Source organism: Mesitornis unicolor, unplaced genomic scaffold, assembly GCF_000695765.1.
Source record: "Mesitornis unicolor isolate BGI_N332 unplaced genomic scaffold, ASM69576v1 scaffold9825, whole genome shotgun sequence".
Taxonomy (NCBI): Eukaryota; Metazoa; Chordata; class Aves; order Mesitornithiformes; family Mesitornithidae; genus Mesitornis; species Mesitornis unicolor.
Genome location: NW_010183457.1, coordinates 59,156 through 68,989, shown reverse-complemented (window position 1 = coordinate 68,989; position 9,834 = coordinate 59,156).

Here is a 9,834-nt window from a genome sequence, read left to right as displayed (position 1 = left end):
GCTGAACCGAAACCTCATAAACCCAACATCACAACATGCACTGTTTATCACACCAACACAAATTTAGGCACGACTGTGGAAGCTGACTGAAAGAAGAGAAACCAGTGGTTTCAAGGACTGTCAGGACTTCTGCTGGGCACCCCCGCACCCTGTCCCCACAGCCTCTCTAGGCCTTTAGGGAACCTTGGGCTGCCACGTGCTTTGGCTGAGGGGCAGCCAGATCAACAGAGCTTCTCCTCAGAGGGATGCAGGGCAGTGCGGTGGAGTGACACCAAAATGTGAGACAAAACTCTGTGTGTTTTGGGGAAAGAGACACCTCAGCCCCAAAAAAGCCAGGTTTCTGTTATGCTGAAGAAAGTCTTTTTCTCCCAGCCAGAAAGCTTTAGTATCAGCAAGAACCTGTCTGGTGTAAATAACCACCTGGGTGTAGAGATGGGCTTTGCAGAGCTGTGTAGGTGGCACCAGAAGAGGAAAACACCTAATGGCAAATTTTCAAGGCATCTCAAACCTACTGAAGATGCTCTCCTAGAGTTCAAGCACATCCAGGGACAAATTGTGCTGCATGACAGTTCATAGAGGATCAGACCTGATTTGGCTCTCCAGCACACCTCCTCAGGGCTACCACCATATTGCTCACCTGGGATTTTGAAAACCAGCCAGAGGCTCCCAGTAAGGAGGATGCTGGGAAGGGACATGTCTTTATGCATCAGCTCAGCAGAGGCAGACAGTGAATCTGCACACCAGAAACATTTCCTCTTTGCTTTTTCTCTTCCTCTCTCGTCTTCCCTTCCAGATCATTACCCCAAACAGCAGAGGAGCCGATTCCACCTCCTCCTTGCATGAGGGAAGATCACATCCATCTCAGAAACAGCCCAGTGGCCCCACAGAGCCTCACATGCTGGAGGCCAGTCAGCCACGCCAGCAAAGACTTAATGATAATGGTATGGCTTGTGCAAGGTGCCTGCTTACCATATATAGCTCCACGCAGCTGCAGCCCATCAGAGCCTGTACACCCTATCATGGGGTTTGGCAAGGCAGGGCTCCCCCCACCCTGTCAGGGACCTCACTCCCTGCCTGGCACCCAGCCGCCAGCCTCAGGGGCTGTAATCAGGTGGGACGATGGGTGCACCTTCTCTGCTGTCCAACTGGACTGCAGGCTCGGATCTGTGTCCGGCTTCAAAAGCATTTTAAAACATTGCCATTTCCAGATCTGTGGTGCTACACCAGAACTCAGCATCCCTGGGGCATTGAACAGCTGTTTTCTTGGAAAAGTGCAGGGTAGTTTAACAGGAATCCACCAGATAGCTAGCCAGCAGTTTGCAGGCTGACCCCAGGGGTGTTGCAAACACTGGGACTAGCAGCATGCCACTGTGTCCCAAAATCTAAGGACACATACCTGTGAAGGACATCTCCTTTCCTTTCTTCTTCAGACGAGGCCAGGGAAGTTGAGCCCTATGGCTCTGCCACATCAGGTCCCCCAGGAGCAGGGGACCCCCTCCATCTACCAGCATCCCTCCCGAGTGCCATGCAGATAAGCAAGGGGAGCCCCTCCACAACGCCTGCATGCCTTGGGGCACGAGCACAGCACTGCATTGCACAGCAAGCAATACATTTCTAGTCCAATTCCAGACCAAACAGGGGTACAGAAAAAAAAATGCACTTGGGACAGAATTTTTGCTTTTTCTCCTCCCAGAGATTGAGAAAAGAATGAGTTTGCTCCATTTTTTCTGCTATTGACTCTTTCATGCAACGTCTCCTTCCCTTTAATCAAGTCTACTTAGCAATGGAAAATGCTCCTTCTGTAGGAAGTATGGAAATGAGCTGAAATTAATTCCCCTGGGAAAAGCCAGGATTGAAACTGCCAGCACACTCATAACCAAAGGGTGCTTTGGAAAACAGGGAAGGACCAAGCGTTAGGTTTCAAGCTCCATCTTCTTCAGCTGAGGCTACTTTGTCCTCTCACACAGTCCCAGGAGATGCCGCAATTAAAAAGCACTGAAATTTCCCTGGTTGCAGCCACATGAAGCATACCAGCGCCCTGCCAGCTGGCTGCGCCACTGTCCCCCTGCTCCTGGGGATGGGAACACCCAAGACTTGTGAAGGGTTTGGGATGGTGAAAGCATTTCCTGGAAGAGGTTTCCTTGTGCTCTGGTTACCACGGGCTGCATCTCCCCAGGCTGGCTGTAAGACCCTGGCCCCCCAAGATGCATGCCCATCTTGCCCATGGCTCAGCCATGCCCCCCCACTGGCCAGCCCTTCTCTGTGCTCCATACTACAAGACTGGAGCAGATGTGGTCTGAGCCGAGTTCTGTGCCAACCGCAAACCCCACTGGAAAGGGTCTGGTTTGTGGCATTTCTGCACATGATAATTTAGCTTCCCACAGCTGATCTCTGCAGGAGGCGGTGGCAGAGAAAACCCTCTGAGCAGGAAAGCACCACCTCTCCTGACGCAGCAGCACTTCTCTCCCAACACAGGCAGATGGTGCCTTGTGAGCATCCTACCATGGGCACAGAGCAGGCTCAGCAGCACCAGAGCAGGATCCTGCACTCATCCACCCACCTGCAAAAAGACCCAGCAGTAGAGTCAACCCATGCCATGCAGTATCTACCTTGACATCCCTACTCTAAGTGGCACCTTTGCCCTGCATAGCACTTGTACCAGCCCTGCAAGAGGCAGGACAGCCAGGACGTGGCGCTTCTCCTCCACTCAAGCCACTGGCTCATCTGACCTGGCATGAACTTCCCCACTGTGCAGTTTGCCAGCTGGACTTTGCTCCTACCAGTTTGAGCTGGCCCAAGGGGAACCTTCCCTCCCTTCCAGCACCCTCTGGGGACCCTTCACCATCAAAACCTTCCCAAGTCACCCTATGGAGCCACCACCAGTCCAAGGGGGAAGTTTCCGGCCACCTCACATGGGGTGTGAGTGCCCCTACCACCAACCTTCCCTGCAGACCCCTTGCATGCCGGTGCAGCCAAGACACGGCACGGCTCCACCAGCAAAGACACATCCCCACGCCTGGGTTGGTGCGGGGTGGGTTAATATTTTCTCCCATTACCTCACACTGGCCTCTGCTCCTATGGAAAAAAACAAACCATCTGGTAATAATATTTCTCTAATAGCTGTCTGGGTTTGTGGGAAAGCTTGGCTTGGCTTCTTAGGAAAGAAGAGTGGGTTGAGCAAGAGGGGAGGTTGCAGATGCAGCGTGGGGGCTGAAGGAGAAGAGATAACACTTTTGGACTCATTTTTCTGCCCACCCCCCACATCTCCAGCGCTCACAGGGAACTTCTCCCCCCAGGATATGAGGATGTCACACATTTGGGGTACCAGGAAGGGTCTCCCTGTGCTCTGCTGGGGGTGGAGTCACACTGTCTTCTCCTGCCCCAGCGTGAAGGCTTGAAGGCAAAGCAAAACTCAGTTTCGGGGCTCTCTTATCTTTTCTCCAGGGAAAACATACACTTTGCACTAAAAAAATGGAAGCAGCCCAAAGTGTAGGCTTTTTGGGGTTGGGAGCATTGTGGTTTGGAGATATAACTGGCCCAAACCAGAGAGATCAGCAACACCTGCACCGTCCTCCTGTTCTTGGAGAAAACAAAACGGGGAGGTGGGGGGGTCTGGTTTTCTGACAAAGCTAAAGGAGAAACAATGGGAGGTGTGGACGTCCAAGTGTCATCGCTCGCTAGCTCCCAGCCCGCCTGTGCAGTGTCAGCAACACCCGGGGACACCTCTGTCAGGACAGGGGACAGAGCACCTGTCTCTCCCACACAGCCTCTCGTGGAGCTCATCCAGAAGGCACAGCATGAAAACCGGGTGGAAAAACACACACTAACCCCTCCAGCAGTTAGGCGGAGAATATTTTCCATTTCTCTGCAATAAAATGCCTCTCTTGGGCAATTCCCAGATTGTGCTCGCTGGGCTGGGCAGGGCACATCTTCCTAGGGAAGGGAGGCACCGGGCACTCGAGGAACAGCCAAGCAAGCCACTAGACACAGCCCTGGGGGTTCTGGAAGCACTGGCTCCCACCCAGCCCAACACCAGGGGGATGGCATAGGGTTCCACTACCCTGCAGTCTGTACAAGTTGGGCCAACCTGCATCACCTAACTGCAGAGAGAGCTGCTACACGGAGAGAAAAATCTGGTTTTCCCCTGCCATGGATTACAGCACTACTTCTAAGCCCCCCTCTGCATCCGTGCAGATGCTTGTCGGTGCACAACAGCAGCTAGGACTGATGGAAGCCCCAGTGGAAGGGGTGGCATGGGACTGCCAGCGCTCCCCATCCTCCCCTGAAGCCATACAGCAAACCCCCAATGCCTGCACAGAGCAGTGCTTCTCCTGTCACCCCCCACCCATTTTCCACCAACTTGTCTTGTCTTTCAAGCTGCAGCAGTGCTATAGCACAGCTCATCTCTTCTGCAAAAAGACCACCCCTACTTCCTTCCGTTTCATTTCCTCCTCCTCTCAAGTTCATCTTGCTCCTCTAAACGTGGTTTCATTTTCCCTCAGCATCAACAGCAAGCCCAAAGCCCTAGGAAGCACAGAGGTCCATCTTGCTTGTTGGATGCCCTCCAGATAAGGTACCTCAGCTGGCTTCACAGTACAGAGCCAGTCCGACCCCTTTCCAGGGGGATGATCCACCCTCATTCAGGAGCTTGCACCTGTCTGGCAAACTCCCTGAGGTCTCTGTTAGCCCCTTCCCACGCTATTTCTGCTCCCAGTTTCTCAGCATGCACTTTCTGTACTCATTATTTTTACCACACCAGCAGCTGTCACAGCTTCTGGGGTGGCTGTGCCCTTCAAGAGCAGTCCTAGGATGCAGCAAGGCTTGCAGCTGAGCTCTCTTTACACCAGAGCCAGATCCAGTCTGCAACCTTTTCAATACAAAAGTAACATAAAAAGTAGGATATAAAGTATAAAACAAGTCACCTACTCCTCCTTGCCAAGGACACATTCCCAGCCCCCTCAGAGCAGCACCAAGCATCCTCCTCAGCTCTTTTGCGGACAACGAGGAGCAAATGTAAACCGTCCAGCCATTTTGCTGTCCTCAACCCCATTTCCCCTGTTCTGTGTGGAGCTGTTGCTGAGAGAGCCACAATGACACTGAGCTGGAGGAGAAGCAAGGAGGGTAGCCATCCTTCAGGGGCACCACCGAGGAGGAACAGAAGTTTTTGGGGGACAACACTTGCAAGACATGCACTCTGCCTTGGAAAGCTCCGGCACAGCCCCCTCACAAAGGGACAGGTTACCAAAGCACAGGGCACGTGAGGAAAGGCTGAGCTGCTCCATCCTGGAGCAAAAGCAGGGCTTAGAGAGTGGACAGCAGACCAGAGGTCCCCAGCACAAGCTGCAACAAGGGAAATCTCAGTAGGTCCTAAAGATAAGCACCTCTCCTTCACTGCTTTGTTTTCTTATAGGGACAGCCAAAGGTAAACAGACTGTTTCAAAGCTCCAAACACTCACCCTCCCAGGAGGAAGTCACCAAGCTACCCTGCAGCAGACAGGTGGAAGCAACGGGGAAAGGTGTGGGGCATCTGCATTCCTTAATACACACACAGATGCTTTGTGTTTCAGCTGATGCATCCTGTGGGGAAACACCAGTGCACACAGGTGAAGGCTATGGATGGTTAACAGCCCTCCACATCCCACCTCTCCAGCCTGGGCAGGGATTCAAGCCCTGGGCATGGGCAGCAGTATTTGGGGTGGGGATGAGCCTCATGTATTTGCACTTGCAACTCCACCAGCTCCTTCCCAGCAGCTCTTCTAACCCATGGCTGTCTCTCTCTTCCAGCACTGTGCAAAGGTGCATGGCCGCACAAGGTGGCCAGTGGCTTGCAGGGAAGCAGAAAAGGAGCCCTGAGCCAGGCTAGCCCATGTTTCACAGAGCATTGGTCTCAGCTGGTGACACTACACTTTGGGAGGGTCTCCACAGTGCCACTGCTCTGAGGAATGGCACTAGAGTGAGGACAGGGGTTTTTCTCTAAGCCAAAGCATATGACTGGCTGCTGGGGCAGGAGAAACCCAGAAAATTTGGTTTTAAATGAAAACTGAGTACCAGACCTGGAGATACACATTGTGGCTGGTTTTGTGGCTTGCCTGAGCCAGGCTGGCTGCGGGCACCCCAGGCACCAACACCCTGGGAGCCAGCATGGGTAGCAGTGTGCCTCTTAGGTCCCCGGCAAGCATTGCCTTTGCTCTGTCACCTCATCCCAAATAAAGAAATCTGTGAAGGAAAGCAGGAGCAAAATTGTTTTTTCTAGGCCAATTCCCATCTCAAGGCAAGATAACAGCATGCTTTTAAGGATGGCGTCAGTCGACTTTTTACCACAGAAGCTCTCTGGCTTTCTGCAAGCCAGCAAGGGAGGCTTTTCCTCCCAGGAATGAGCACCATTTTGCCCATGGGCCCATAATGCTGACTACAAGCTGAGCGAGACTTCCCCAGATAGTGCCACAGGCTGACACCTCTATATAAGGCTAGTGCGATTGGCCGTGGGGCTGAGCCTCCAGCAAAAGGGGATGCCAGGCATGGCATCGATGAGGGAAGGATGGCTTTCCACTTGGTGGCACTTGGGGCAAGCCCATACAGATTTGGGGTCAGCGCTTTCCAGGCAGCAGGCTTCCAAAAACCTTAGGGGCTGCCTGCCTGCCCCCAGCCCCTTTGCAGGGCCAAATGGAAGCAAGGGTAACATACATCATGGAAAATAGAACTCCAAATGGAGAAAAAGGTCGAAATGGGCATTTTTACCTTAATTTCCCCATGGGGCAGAGGTCTGGGCAGGGAGTGCTGGCTTCTCCTGGCTGCCTGGCTCCATTTCAGCCCCAAGGCTGGACAAGCTGGAGATGGAGACCTCCCCTCAGCTGCGTGGAGCCAACATGCAGAGCTGGGATCGAAGCCAGCAGTTCTGCTTCTGATCATCACGGGGTCTGATTTCCCCAGCTTGAGGCTGGCTTTACCCAAGGGCATGGGCAGGAGTGGGCATGGGTGGGCACGGAGGGGCACTGCTGGGGCTGGTCGCGTGCCAGGGAGGGGCATTGCTCTGACAGCACAAGGCTTCTCCAGTGAGCAATGAAACATCCCGGAGAAAACACGTGCCCCAGTGCAGCCCAAAATAGTGCTGGGTCTGCTCCAAGATCTGGGCCTGGCGCATGGCAACCCAAGGGGGCAGCTTGAGAGCTGCCATTGTGTAGGGCTGGATGGGCAGCCTGTACCCTGTCTGAATTGCTAGCAGCTCCCGCTGTGGACTGCTCCCATCCAGGGGCCCGGCAGTGACTCATGCTTGCTATAAACACATCTCCCGATGGATAATGAATCCCGGCTGTCACTGCCTTTGGGAAAAGCTCTGGATTTTCTTCACAGTACTCCCCCCCATCAGGCTCCCCCTCCCCTCCTGGCAGCCCTGCTCCTGAGCGGGATCATTTCCTGATGCTGGGAGCCAGGGCTCTGAGGCCCCTTTTCCAGCTGGTGGTGACTGCGTGGGCTGAGTTTCCCCATTAACCCTTCCCAGGGGGGGACAGAGCCACTGTGCCACTGGGCCACTCCACAGCATCCCACCACCCTTGCAGTAGATGCCCCATTGCCCAAGCCACAGTTGTGCTGGCTGAGCAGTGCGTGCACTTGCTGGGGACCCCCTTCTTGCTCTCACCTCAACCACGGAGGGCACCTCAAGCAACAATAGCTTTATTGCATTTACACAAATAAGCCACGAAATACATTGCGAAGCAGCAAGGGAGTGAAGGGTGATAAAGAAGCGCAGAGGGGGGCAATGGGGAAATGCTAGCTTGCTGAAGCAGCTGCACGCTGGCTGCAAGCTGCTGTCCTCCTGCGAGCTGCTGCTTGGGCCCCCCGCCCCCCCCGCTCCCACTGCTGCCCCACAGCCGAGGGAGCGGAGTCTGTGCAGCCACTAGCAGGGGGCTTTGGGCAGCCGGCCTGATGGGTGCCACGGAGGAGAGGGAGAAGCTCGCGGGAAGCTGTTGGTGTCTTCAGGTAGGACTCAAGCTTCAGCTGTTGGCCCCATGTTGGCTGCGACGCTCTGGTCAGGCGGTGAAGATGTTCCTCCCGTGGGGCTCAGGGTCTGGAGAGCTGGGGAGTCAAGGAAGGGAGATGGTCAAGGCTCAGCTAAGGCTCCAACACTGGTGCCTCCCCCTCCCAGCCCCAGTCATGCCTTGGGCTCTGCAGACAACACATCCTGAGCAGCTCCAGCGTGACACTGAAATCATCCACACGCCGAAGGACAAGCCTGGGTGAGCCATGCTCAGGCTGAGTTCTGCTACACCAACACAAACCTCCCTTTGATGGTGGAGCTAGCACCCAAACACATCCTACACAAGCACCCTGGGCTGAGCTGAGGTGGTCACCCAGCATGCTGCAGGTTTGCCTTATGTGCTCTCTCTGGATGCTAAGGGCAGCTTTTTGGGGGCGCCAGAGGAGCCGTCCAAACATATCAAGGTCACAGACTTTATGCCTTGACCTCACACCGCATGCATGGGGTGATGCCTGCCTGCCTGTTTTTTTCTGCCCTGCAAACATGGCCATGAGGATAGTGAATGAGGAGAGCCAGTGCTGCTGGCCCCATCAGCCCCAGCAGCGAGATTTGGGGGTGATGACCAAGGGTGAGTGCATCAGGGGGCCTGGGGTGTTGGGCAGGAGCCAGCAGCTGGGAGAGGAGCAATAGGGAAGGATGCACACCCCTGCCCAATTTCTGTCTGAGAGTAGGTTTTGTGCTTGATGTTGGGCTAAGGGAAAAGAAGCACACCCTGCCCATCTTCTGGATGGCCAGGAGCCACGGTCACGCAGCCCTGTGCCACCCTAGTACAGAGGGGACAAGCATCACAGGCTGAACCTTGCATCTCAGCCACATGAGCACATGCACGTGTGCGAACACTTTTTTCAGTCCAAACCGCTCCCTGAGCATTGCTGATTTAAAGATGCACTGCATTGTCCTGTGTGTCTTGAAATTGTTGCATTTCGGCCTGAAATGTTTGGAAGGGAAATCTACTTGAGGCAAGAAAGGAAATATAGTATGCAACTGAAAATCTGTTTTAAACACAGATACGGTGGTTTATCTGAGGTGCTAGTTTTGCATCTTTAGCTGTCTTTTTATAGGCAGGGAGCAGCAGCACACTGTTCCTCTGCAGCGCTCCTGTCAAATATTTGGGAGCACGGCTGCGTGCTGAGTAGCACAGACCAACATCTCTTGGGAAAACCACAGCACTGTCTGCAGCAGTAGCTTCAGGTCACGTCATTGCAGTCTCTGGGTGGGAGCACTTCCCTGAAGGACTCCATGAAAAAAAAAACCCCACACCACTAAATGAGAGCTTTTGGGTGAGCACACCATGAAGCTATCTTGCTCTTCTTTGCATTGGGAAATCCCATTGTATTTCCATTGCAGTTGAACCCTAAGCCATGCGGGCAACCCTGAAATCAGAAGTAATGCTGTTACATCCCTCTAGCCCCGCTCTCCCCAAGCTCTTCATGCTTGGTCATGCTGCCAGCTGGCCAGTGGCCCACCACTGCCGTGCTGCTGTGCCCACGCTTCCCCGGAGCATCCCCTGCCCCGGAGTCTCTCATCTGAAGCTTCAAAACCCAGAGACACTCCAGAGCCAAGCGGTGCTCATCTCCTTTTTGGTCCATACGCAAATGCTCTCAGACGCAGGCTTTCCTCCAGGAACAAATAATGCCGCTGACATGCTGCCTGCAGAGAACCAGAATACAGCGCTCGGGGAGTGCTTCAAATCCTTGAGCCCTCATGCACGTCCCGGCTTTCCCTTTCGGGATCAAAGCAGTTCCTTCTAGAAACAGCACGTGTGTTTTAAATCAGCACCAGGCCATAGTTCAGCAAGG